General features: G+C 44.3%; 1 protein-coding gene across 1 annotated transcript in view; it reads right to left on the reverse strand.

Annotated features, from left to right (window-relative positions):
- EFHC2 (EF-hand domain containing 2) overlaps positions 1–12,970 on the reverse strand; it is a 141,113-nt gene that overhangs the window by 30,900 nt on the left and 97,243 nt on the right. The gene's annotated exons all lie outside the window — the stretch shown is intronic.

Genomic DNA, 12,970 nt, shown 5'->3' on the forward strand with positions numbered 1-12,970 from the left:
ATTGAGCTTCAGAAAGTGTTCTTGATTCCATTCATAAACAAGGTCAATACGCTCACATTATCCAGGCTCTTAGGTAGGAAGTTAAAATCCAGAACTTCCAGGGTAGCATTTTCAGAAGTGCTCCCTGTTCCATGCTCAAGACCCAAGAAACAGTCAGAGTTCCAGAGTCTCAATGTGTGGATGAGGTGAAGGTGCAGGAAGGAGGGTTTTAGATTTGTTAGGAACTGGGGCCCAGAGGCACTAACGCAAGCGGTCATCGCTAAACCTGTTTTTTGACAGCTTTAGTGACGGTCGCGTTTGCCGACCCAATGCACAAAACGGCTCACTGCGTGTTTTTCCCCTCAATCACCCATTTTCCAATCCAGCCAAGCAAATTAGCTAAACCCCATGCAAACTAGTCAAGGAATTGATGCACTAAAATCTATTGGCTATGCACAAAAAAAAAAGCAAGGGTTTTAGCAATCTGAAAAAACTGATAGGTCTGCCTTTTTTTTTGAGGGGAGGGGGGTTCATTTTTTTAATGGCACAGATATTTTGCGTGTGTTACACATGCAAACTATCTTCCCCCCCCCTCACCAATAACAGCCCTCCCCAATGACCCCTGACAAACACGGCCCTGGGAATTCCCCCAGTGCCCAGTCCCTCCTGCCATGTCACCCCCAGACCCCTATGTGAGAAAAAATGGCAGGTGGGTTGCTCACTCCCTTCTGCCATGCTGACACCAGCAAAACAGCAGGAGGGATGCCCACACCCTCTTGCCAACAAAGGCCCACCTCCATGCCAGATGGCCCCCCAAACATCCTCTGCCCTCCCCCTTTCCACCCAAAAAAAAGGCAGGAGGGATTCCCACTACTTGTCTCACATAAGAATGTAAGAATTGCCATACTGAGCAAAAGTCCGTCAAGCCCAGTATCCTGTTTCCAAGGAGTAAGACAGATTTTATGCTGCTTATCCTAGAAATAAGGAGTGGATTTTCCCGTCCATCTTAATAATGGCATATGGACTTCTATTTTAGGAAATTCTCCAAATCTTTTTTAAACCCTGCTAAGCTAACCGATTTCACCACATTCTCCGGCCACAAATTCCAGAGTTTAATTAAAATATTTTTCTGGTTTGTTTTAAATCTATTCCTTAATAGCTTCATCGCATGCCCCCTAGTCCTAGTATTTCTGGAGAGTAAAGAAGTGATTCACATCTACCCTTTCCACTCCACGTAGTATTTTATAGACCTCTATCATAACACCCCTGAGCTGTCTCTTCTCCAAGCTGAAGAGCCCTAGCCACTTTAGCCTTTCCTCATAGGAAATTTGTCCCATGGCCTTTTATTATTTTCGCCACGCTCTATTTAATTCTGTTATATCTTTTTTTTGAGATGTGGTGACCAGAATTGCACACAATATTTGAGGTGCGGCCGTACCATAGAGTTATCCAAGGGCATTATACAAGTTTCAAGTTTATTAAAATATTTTTTTGACCGCTTAATCTAATTTCTAAGCGGTTAACATAAAAAAAAAATTACATAAAAACAAGTTAAACAATTACAATGAGACATATATTAAAACAGGGAAAACGGGTGACTTACACAGACATACATTAACATAAGGGCTGACGGGGAAGAACTACAATTGATATAGGATAGGCAAAACATTTTCATCCTTGTTTTCCGTCCCTTTCCTGATCATTCCTAACATTCTATTTGCTTTCTTAGCAGCTGCCGCACATTGAGCTGAGGGTTTCAACCTATCCTCAACGATTCCTGGGCAGTGACTCCTGTCTCCTAACACAGAACCCAGCATCACATGGCTATAGTCTGGGTTCCTCGTTCATCACTTTGCTAAACATTGTCTGCCATTTGGACGCCCAGTCTCATAAGGTCTTCTTGCAATTTTTCACAATCCTCCTGCGATTTTAACAATTTCGAACAACTTTGTGTTATCAGCAAATTTAGGCCCTGGCAGAGGTTTCTTTCTTTTTTTTTTTTTTTTTTTTTTAATTCTTACAACAAGTGCACAATACTACATCATATTAACTTTTACATATCACTTGATATTCATACAATTATGATTTTACATACATGAATTTATTCCCCCCATCCACACTTCATAGAAGTAATTTAATTCAAAATATCATTTATATATTATATTTAAATCTATTAATCAGACCTTTAAAAGAACTATTTACCCTCCCCCTACATGTAAATGTACTTTCATTAGGAAAATGATGTCTATTCATTGCACTAATTTGTTAATGGCCCCCAAATCTTTTTAAAATTATTATAATTCCCTTTTTGTATGGCAATTGATCTTTCCATTTATAGCCGATTGTAATTTTTCCAATTGCATGGCAGAGGTTTCTACTGCAGCCTGGGGCACTAAATGCTCCGGACGCTCATAGGCATTTAGCACTCCAGAACATAGTAGAATCCTCTACTACGGCTTAGTAAAAAGGAGGGATTAATTATATTTCACTAGTAATTCCCATCTCTAAGTCATTGATAAATATGTTAAATAGCAGCGGTCCCAGCACAGACCACCTGGGAAGGCCACGATTTACCCTTCAGCAGTATATGACATATCAGTCAAGAAGCTTTCCCCTCCCTTCTAAGCTGCTCAGTAAAATGATCAACCTGGTGGAATTCTCCAACCTTCACCTATCTCTCGTCACACGCAGGACACAGACTGTCCAAGTCTGTCGGGCATCGGCCTCCGTTCCCCCATGCTGGATTTGGCCACTCTTCTTTGTCTCTCACTATTTGCGGGACAGATCATTCAAGCATTGGCCACAGACCCCACTATTCTTACCCAAAGAGAACATAAGAATTGCCGCTGCTGGGTCAGACCAGTGTCCATCGTGCCCAGAAGTTCGTTCACGCAGCAGCCCTTAGGTCATAGACCGGTGTCCTGAGATTAGCCATACATTCTGGTTCAGCAGTAACTTGTCTAACTTTGTCTTGAATCCCTGGAGGGTGTTTTCCCCTATGACAGACTCCGGAAGAGCGTTCCAGTAACACTTCAATAGCCATGTTGCATTTCTAAAGCCATGATCTGTATTGTTTTCACAGAAGAAAATCCTGGACATCACAGAAGAAAATTCTGGAGAAAGACCGAGATTGTCTGGCAAAGTTACACGAGAAATTGGAGTAGATTCTGCGCCGTTCACGGAGGAGGGTGTTTATGAGCAACTTGAAAAACTGAAGGTGGACAAAGCGATGGGACCAGACGGGATCCATCCCAGGATACTAAGGGAGCTCAGAGAGGTTCTGGCGAGTCCTATTAAAGACTTGTTCAACAAATCTCTGGAGACGGGAGTGATTCCTGGGGATTGGAGGAGAGCGGATGTGGTCCCTATTCATAAAAGTGGTCACAGGGATGAAGCAGGAAACTACAGGCCGGTGAGCCTCACTTCAGTTGTTGGAAAAATAATGGAAGTTTTGCTGAAAGAAAGGATAGTGTACTTCCTTGAATCTAATGGGTTACAGGATCCGAGGCAACATGGCTTTACAAAAGGTAAATCGGAACAAACGAACCTGATTGAATTTTTTGATTGGGTGACCAGAGAGCTGGATAGAGGACATATGCTAGATGTAATTTACTTGGATTTCAGCAAAGCCTTTGATACAGTTCCTCATAGGAGGCTGTTGAACAAACTTGAAGGGCTGAAGTTAGGACCCAAAGTGGTGAACTGGGTCAGAAACTGGCTGTCGGACAGACGCCAGAGGGTGGTGGTTAATGGAAGTCGCTCAAAGGAAGGAAAGATAACTAGTGGAGTCCCTCAGGGTTCGGTGCTGGGGCCAATCCTGTTCAATATGTTTGTGAGTGACATTGCTGAAGGGTTAGAAGGAAAAGTGTGCCTTTTCGCAGATGATACCAAGATTTGTAACAGAGTAGACACCGAAGAGGGAGTGGAAAATATGAAAAAGGATCTGCAAAAGTTAGAGGAATGGTCTAATGCCTGGCAACTAAAATTCAATGCAAAGATTTGGGAGCCATTGGCGATTTATTCTAACGATCAGACATCTTAAACACTAAAATATTGAAGAAGATAGGGGGTGGGATTTTGAAGGATAATAATTGATATTTGTTATTTATTGAATATGGGTGGGAGGGGTGGGTTTCTTCCTATTTATTTGGAGTAATACAAATTGGTATGTGGGAGGGAGGGATGGGTTTCTTATATAATTATTTCATTGGAGTAATACAAATAAGAATGTCAAGTGATGAATTAAGGTATTTTTGAATGAATATTGTACACTTGTTGTAATTTTTGACAATGAATAAAGATATTTAAAATTCAATGCAAAGAAATGCAGAGTAATGCATTTGGGGATTAATAATTGGAAGGAACTGTATATGCTGTGAGGAGAGAAGCTGATATGCACGGACGGGGAAAGGGACCTTGAGGTGATAGTGTCTGAAGATCTAAAGGTGAAAAAACAGTGTGACAAGGCAGTGGCTGCTGCCAGAAGGATGCTGGGCTGTATAAAGAGAGGCGTAGCCAGTAGAAGGAAGAAGGTGTTGATGCCCCTGTACAGGTCATTGGTAAGGCCCCACTTGGAGTATTGTGTTTAGTTTTGGAGACCGTATCTGGCGAAGGACGTAAGAAGAGTTGAAGCAGTCCAGAGGAGGGTTACGAAAATGATAGAAGGCTTGCGCCAGAAGATGTATGAGGAGAGACTGGAAGCCCTGAATATGTATACCCTAGAGCAGCGTGCCAACTGTGGTATGCGAAGGCCTTGCAGCTGGCACGCGCAGGGCCGCCATCAGGGCAGTACTACCAGGGAGTGCACAGGAGAGAGAGCTGAACGGGGACGATGGGGGACCCGCGGGGTTAAATATAACTCGAGCCGCGAGGCTCGTCGTCTACTCCGACTGCCCTGCCGCTCACACAGCCAATCGGAAATCTTCCCCGACGTCAGCGCTGACGTCGGAGGGAGGGCTTAAGCAAAGCCCGCCCTCCGACGTCAGCGCTGAAGTCGGGGAAGATTTCCGATCGGCTATGTGTGCGCGGCGGGACAGGCAGGAAATAGAAGACAAGCCTACGCGGCTCGAGCTACATTTTGCTGAGAAAGTTGCTAAGATGGGCTGGGAGACAAACGGGGAACACAAAAGGGGGAGAGAGTGCGTTTTGGACACAAGGCATGAACTTGGGAGAAAGGAAGGGAGGGAAAGAGATGCTGAGGTGGGGGAGGGAATGGGTTTTTGTACACAGAAGGCATGAACTTGGGAGAGAGGAAAGGAGGGAAAGAGATGCTGAGGTGGGGGAAGGAATGGGTTTTTGGACACAGAAAGCATGAACTTGGGAGAGAGGAAGGGAGGGAAAGAGATGCTGAGGTGGGGGAGGGAATGGGTTTTTGGACACAAGGCATGGACTTGGGAGAGAGGAAGGGAGGGAAAGAGATGCTGAGGTGGGGGAGGGAATGTGTTTTTGGACACAGAAGGCATGAACTTGGGAGAGAGGAAGGGAGGGGAAGAGGTGCTGAGGTGGGGGAGGGAATGGGTTTTTGGACACAGAAGGCATGAACTTGGGAGAGAGGAAGGGAGGGGAAGAGGTGCTGAGGTGGGGGAGGGAATGTGTTTTTGGACACAGAAGGCATGAACTTGGGAGAGAGGAAGGGAGGGGAAGAGGTGCTGAGGTGGGGGAGGGAATGGGTTTTTGGACACAGAAGGCATGAACTTGGGAGAGAGGAAGGGAGGGGAAGAGGTGCTGAGGTGGGGGAGGGAATGGGTTTTTGCACACAGAAGGCATGGACTTGGGAGAGAGGAAGGGAGGGAAATAGATGCTGAGGTGGGGGAGGGAATGGGTTTTTGGACACAGAAAGCATGAGCTTGGGAGAGAGGAAAGGAGGGAAAGAGATGCTGAGGTGGGGGAGGGAATGGGTTATTGCACACAGAAGGCATGGACTTGGGAGAGAGAAAGGTAGGGAAAGAGATGCTGAGGTGGGGGAGGGAATGGGTTTTTGGGCACAGAAGGCATGAACTTGGGAGAGAGGAAAGGAGGGAAAGAGATGCTGAGGTGGGGGAAGGAATGGGTTTTTGGACACAGAAAGCATGAACTTGGGAGAGAGGAAGGGAGGGAAAGAGATGCTGAGGTGGGGGAGGGAATGGGTTTTTGGACACAGAAGGCATGGACTTGGGAGAGAGGAAGGGAGGGAAATAAATGCTGAGGTGGGGGAGGGAATGGGTTTTTGGACACAAGGCATGAACTTGGGAGAGAGGAAGGGAGGGAAAGAGATGCTGAGGTGGGGGAGGGAATGGGTTTTTGGACACAGAAGGCATGGACTTGGGAGAAAGGAAGGGAGGGAGATGCTGAGGTGGGGGAGGGAATGTGTTTTTGGACACAGAAGGCAAGGACTTGGGAGAGAGGAAGGGAGGGAAAGAGATGGTTGTGTACACGGGGAATAGAAGAAAGGAGAATTTTTGGTCATAGGGAGGGAGTGAGGTACAGACAGTGGCATACCAAGGTGGGGGTGGGGGCGGTCTGCCCCGGTTTTACACCCCAAGGGGGTGCACAGCTGGCCACCTTCCAGTGTTCTCCCTAGGCTGGCAAACTGCGTCTCTTTAGCCACTTGAGTGCCACCGCCGCCATTGGGAACAGGCCGGTGCCAAGTTCTCCCTGCTTTTCCCTGTGGGGCCGACCAACTCTCGCCACCCGCGTCAATTCTGATGTCGGAGAGGACGTTCTGGGCCAGCCAATCGCTGCCTGGCTGGCCCAGAACATCCTCTCCGATGTTAGAATTGACGTCGAGTGGCGAGAGTTGGTCGGCCCCGTGGGGAAGAGAAGCAGGGCGAACTCGGCGCCGGCCTGTTCCCGATAGCGGCAGTGGCAGCCTATTCCCCAGTGGCGGTGGCAGCATTTTCCCAATGGTGGTGCCATAGGAGAGGGCAAGGAGAAAGAAAGAAAGGGGGGGACAGGGAGCCAAAAAAAAAAAAAGAAAGAGGGCTGGGTGAAACAAAGAAAAATGGGGCACGGAGAGAGAGAGAAAGACAGACATACAGAATGAAAGGGGGTATGGAGAGAGAGAAAAAGAAAGAAGGGGGCAGGGTGAAACAAAGAAAAAGTTTGGGGAGGGAATGAGGTCTGGAGGAGAGAAAGCATACAGGAGGCTAAAAAAGGGAAGAAATATTGGATGCACAGTCAGAAGAATAAAGTGCAACCAGAGACTGATGAAATTACCAAAGGTAGGAAAATGATTTTATTTTCAATTTAGTGATCAAAATGTGTCCGTTTTGAGAATTTATATATGCTGTCTATATTTTGCACTATGGCCCCCTTTTACTAAACCGCAATAGCGTTTAGCGCAGGGAGCCTATGAGCTTCAAGAGCAGCGTGGAGCATTCAGCGCAGGTCCCTGCGCTAAAAACCGCTATCGCGGTTTAGTAAAAAGGGAGGGGGAATATTTGTCTATTTTTGTATAGATGTTACTGAGGTGACATTGCATAAAGTCATCTGCCTTGACCTCTTTGAAAACCCGCAGAATATAAATGATAATTAACATTTTCTCTGCGTACAGCGTGCTTTGTGTTTTTAAAATTTTATTGTTGGTAGATCATTTTGACTTGGCCACAAAGATAAGGGGGAGGGAGGGGAGCTGCTGAAAGAGTCTACCTTGACGTGGTTGCAGGCTTACAAATCTTTTGGTCAAAGAGTGCGGCGACAGAGAAAAGTATGTGTGTATTCGGCCCATGAATGAAATCATTAAAACATTATAAATTGCCAATAAATTGAAATGAAAATCAAAGGATTGTGAATCAAATTGATTCTCTGACAATACAAAGATTCCAACCTTTAAAAATGATGTTACATAGTTCAGGCAACTTTATAAAGAGTTTTTAGATACTAAAATCTTGTTATTAAGGTTTAATTGACGTGCTGGCACTTTGAGGAGATTCTTTGGTTTTGTGCGGCAGTTTGGGCACTTGGGCTCAAAAAGGTTAGCCATCACTGCCCTAGAGGAAAGGAGAGACAGGGGAGATATGATTCAGACGTTCAAATACTTGAAGGGTATTAACGTAGAACATAATCTTTTCCAGAGAAAGGAAAATGATAGAACCGGAGGATATAATTTGAGGTTGAGGGGTGGTAGATTCAAGAGCAATGTTAGGAAATTCTACTTTACGGAGAGGGTGGTGGATGCCTGGAATGCGCTCCCGAGAGAGGTGGTGGAGAGTAAAACTGTGACTGAGTTCAAAGAAGCGTGGGATGAACACAGAAGATTTAGAATCAGAAAATAATATTAAAGATTGAACTAGGCCAGTTACTGGGCAGACTTGCACGGTCTGTGTCTGTGTATGGCCGTTTGGAGGAGGATGGGCAGGGGAGGGCTTCAATGGCTGGGAGGGTGTAGATGGGCTGGAGTAAGTCTTAACAGAGATTTCGGCAGTTGGAACCCAAGCACAGTACCGGGTAAAGCTTTGGATTCTTGCCCAGAAATAGCTAAGAAGAAAAAATTTAAAAATTTAAATTGAATCAGGTTGGGCAGACTGGATGGACCATTCGGGTCTTTATCTGCCGTCATCTACTATGTTACTATGTATGTTATTTGAACATTGCCCTGCTGTCTTGTGTGAATGTAACAGACTCCCCATTATACTCTACTTTTCTTTCTGGGTTTCACCCCTAATTAAGTACTGCCTAGGCCAGCAAGCAAGAATATGTTGGATTTGCTCTACTCGAGCCACATGTTCTTGTTTAGCAAGAGAGAAAAAGAATTTATGAGGATAGCTACCAGATGGTTTATATTGAAAGACCTTTTCATACACACATTTATTTATTTTACAATATTAATTTTATTTTCTACATATAATATTCATGAATCACTCCACTGAAAGTATAAATACTATCTCTGAATAGCCAGAGAATGAATCGCCCTATAAAAAGGAAGAAAATCCTTAATTATCTAAAGAAAATGAAAGGAGATATTTTAATATTAGAAGAGACTCTTAGCTCCTTGCTTAGATATAATCAGGTGTGGAGTTTCTATAATGGTAGATGGGGATTAGGCCTAGTTCAATTTCCTGATAACAGTAAAAGGGTCTTCTACTAAAGATTAGCCCATGTTATCTACAAGGCCCATAGGACTAAAATGTGTCCTGTGGCGTATAATATGCATTAATCTTTATTAAAAGACCCCCTAAAATGTTGCTTCTGAATTTATTTTTTTATTTTTAAATTTTCTTTTCCGCTTACGGCCTAAGCAGATTACAATTAAACCAACTCAAAGGGCTCCTTTTACAAAGGTGCACGGAACAGCGCGCGCTAAATTGCCGAGCACACTGGCGTTATTCTAGAAGCATACTGCGCGGTTTAGCGCGCTGTAATTTCGTGCGTGCGCCAAAAACCCTAGCGCACCTTAGTAAAAGGAGCCCAAAATGTTACACATAATCTTCATAACAAAACTACATCAAATAACCACACATCACCGCTCCCTTTTTACACGACATTTTGCAATTTAGAGGTATTCCAGAGGTCCTGGACTATACAAATAGCGATGAGGTTATGAAAAAAATACAGTAGTATCTCAGTTATCCAGCACCCTTGGGGACTGGTGGATGCCGGATAGCTGTAGTTGCTGGTTATTTGAGAGTTACTGTTAAAATAGTTTTGTCTTCCTTCCCACCTCACACTATCATCCTCCCACCCCCACTTGCAGGTCCAGCATCTGTTCTTCTCTTCTTTCTGGGTCACTTTCTCTCCCCCCACTTCCACTTTCTCTCCCCCTACTCCCTCCCTCCCTTACCCGAAGCAGCAGATCCAGTCCTGACAACCCCTTTCCTCCTTCCATCCACAAAGCAGTAATAATAATAATAATAATAATTTTGGTTTTTATATACCACCTAACCAAAAATGGTTCTAGGCGGTTTACAACAAATAAGCATTAGTCATACAGTGAAGAGTACAATTTTAAACAATGTACAATAAATAAAAACTGATCCTACAGTGAAGAATATGATTTTTTTTTTTAAGTACAATTTAAAAGAATGGTTCTAGGCAGTTTACAAGAAATAAGAACCGAACATACAGTAAAAATGCAATAACAGACTATGGACTTTTCTTCCAGGAACTTGTCCAAACCTTTCTTAAAACCAGCTACACGATCTGCTCTTACCACATCCTCTGGCAACGCACGCATTCCAGAGCTTAACTATTCTTTGAGTGAAAAAATATTTCCTCCTATTGGTTTTAAAAATATTTCCCTATAATTTCATCGAGTGTCCCCTAGTCTTTGTAATTTTTGACAGAGTGAAAAATCGATCCACTTGTACCCGTTCTACTCCACTCGGGATTTTGTAGACTTCAATCCTATCTCCCCTCAGCCGTCTCTTTTCCAAGCTGAAGAGCCCTAACCATTTTAGTCTCTCCTCGTACGAGAGGAGTTCCATCCCCTTTATCATCTTGATGAAGCCGTCTGCACAATGCGCAGCGGCGGCAAAAAGGGCGAACAGAATGCTAGGAATGATTTACACCAGCTCCTGAGCAAGCCTAAATGTCCACAGCTTCCAGATAACTGCAATTTCTTCTGATTTACTCCAAGTATCTCATAAAGACATGCAGGTGCCTATGTGTTCATAAAAGAAGCTTGAAGCAAGTGCCTTCCTGCCCTCTCAACCAGGGCAACCTTTTACATACAGTAATTACCCTCAGACCATTCATTTTCATTTATTTCTATTTGTTTTATATTTCACCTGCTCCAATATTCAGCAGCAGCAGTGGCAACCGTATCAGTTTAAGCATTGTGTTTAAACTAATTTTTAAGAAATTACTCGAAAAGGTCCAGAGAAGAACGACTAAGATGGTTAAGGGGCTGTAGGAATTGCCGTACAATGAGAGATTAGAGAAACTGGGCCTCTTCTGCCTTGAAAAGAGGAGACTGAGAGGGGACATGATCGAAACATTCAAGGTACTGAAGGGAATAGACTTAGTAGATAAGGACAGGTTGTTCGCCCTCTCCAAGGTAGAGAGAACGAGAGGGCCCTCTCTAAAGTTGAAAGGGGATAGATTCTGTACAAATGGAAGGAAGTTCTTCTTCACCCAGAGAGTGGTAAAAAACTGAAACGCTCTTCTGGAGTCTGTCATAGGGGGAAAACACCCTCCAGGGATTCAATTCAAAGTTGGACAAGTTCCTGCTAAACTGGAATGTACGCAGGTGGGGCTGGACTCATTTAGAGCACTGGTCTTTGACCTGAGCACCGCCACGTGAGCGGACCACTGGTCTGAGCCAGCAGTGGCAATTCTTATGTTCTTATGATCACTCTTCTTGGAACCTTTTCTAGTGCCAGTATATCTTTCTTGAGATAAGGAGATCAGAATTGAACACAATACTCGAGATGAGGTCGCACCATGAAGCGATATAGGGGCATTCTAACATTCCTAGTCTTGTTAACCATCCCTTTTTTAATAATTCCTAGCATCCTGTTTGATTTTTTGGCCACCGCCACACATTGGGCAGAAGGTTTCATTGTATGGTCTACGATGACATCCAGATCCTATAGTTTGTCTTCCACTTGAATGATTCTGGAAATTACATTTTTTTTCTTTGGACTATTTCTGGTTGTACACATTTCGAAGGAACTGAAAAAAGAAACCCCCCCCCCCCAAAAAAAAAGAAATGTTATAAAACCAAAATGAAAAAAAAACTGCAAATAAAACACAAAAAACTAAACGAATCAAAAACTGTTCCCCTCCACATCCCTAGTCAGCAAAGGTCTGAGTGCCTAAGTTCTTCTTTTTAAAAAAGTAGGCCAACTTGAATCAAGAATTTGGGGCATATAAATCGTTATATGCTATAACCTGTTATATAGAGAGAAATTGGGGAATTCCAGGGTGGTAGTAGATAATCTTCTAGGGGGCAGATAATCAAAGTGATTTTAAAAAGCTGAAACAGTTTTTGGCCATTTAAATTGCATGTCCAGGCCTATTCTTAATTGGACCGTGCCACTGAAAATGTCTGGTTAGTGCCTCAGCCTAAATGGGCTATTTGATGGGTATTCCCGGGGCAGAGTGAACAGAGCTGCTTAAGTGCCGAATATCACAATTAACCGACCTTACTTTGTCCAGTCACAGATGTTGGCATTGACTATCTGGGCATAAAGCTGGCAGCAGTCAGTAAGACACTGAGCACTACTGGCTAAAACCTACCCCCCCCCCCCCATTTCTATGTCTAAATGGCACTGGGAACCAGCTGGTGTTGGACCCACTGGTGCACAAACTCAGACTCCAAGTGAGTCAGTTCCTAAGGTGAAGAAAATCTATCCATCCATCGCCTACTCCTATCTGCTTCCCAGACTACATGTCCAACGGCATAGCAAAGAGGGAACGGACCGCTCCAAGCATCATCTTGGTGGGGGCACCGCATCCCCCCCCCCCCCAAATATCTCTTTAGATCTTTGCCAATGCAATCAACTTCTCCAGCCTGCTACTCACGCTGGCCTAGCTCCCCTCTTAAACCACTTCCTGGTCGTGGGGGCACTTTGTCCATGTACCCTAGAGGAAAGGAGAGACAGGGGAGATATGATTCAGACGTTCAAATACTTAAAGGGTATTAACGTAGAACAAAATCTTTTCCAGAGAAAGGAAAATGGTAAAACCAGAGGACATAATTTGAGGTTGAGGGGTGGTAGATTCAGGGGCAATGTTAGGAAATTCTACTTTACGGAGAGGGTAGTGGATGCCTGGAATGCACTCCCTAGAGAGGTGGTGGAGAGTAAAACTGTGACTGAGTTCAAAGAAGCGTGGGATGAACACAGAAGATTTAGAATCAGAAAATAAGATTAAATATTGAACTAGGCCAGTTACTGGGCAGACTTGCACGGTCTGTGTCTGTGTATGGCCATTTGGTGGAGGATGGGCAGGGGAGGGCTTCAATGGCTGGGAGGGTGTAGATGGGCTGGAGTAAGTCTTAACAGAGATTTCGGCAGTTGGAACCCAAGCACAGTACCGGGTAAAGCTTTGGATTCTTGCCCAGAAATAGCTA

The sequence above is a fragment of the Geotrypetes seraphini genome, chromosome 6, assembly GCF_902459505.1.
Source record: "Geotrypetes seraphini chromosome 6, aGeoSer1.1, whole genome shotgun sequence".
NCBI classification, from domain to species: Eukaryota; Metazoa; Chordata; class Amphibia; order Gymnophiona; family Dermophiidae; genus Geotrypetes; species Geotrypetes seraphini.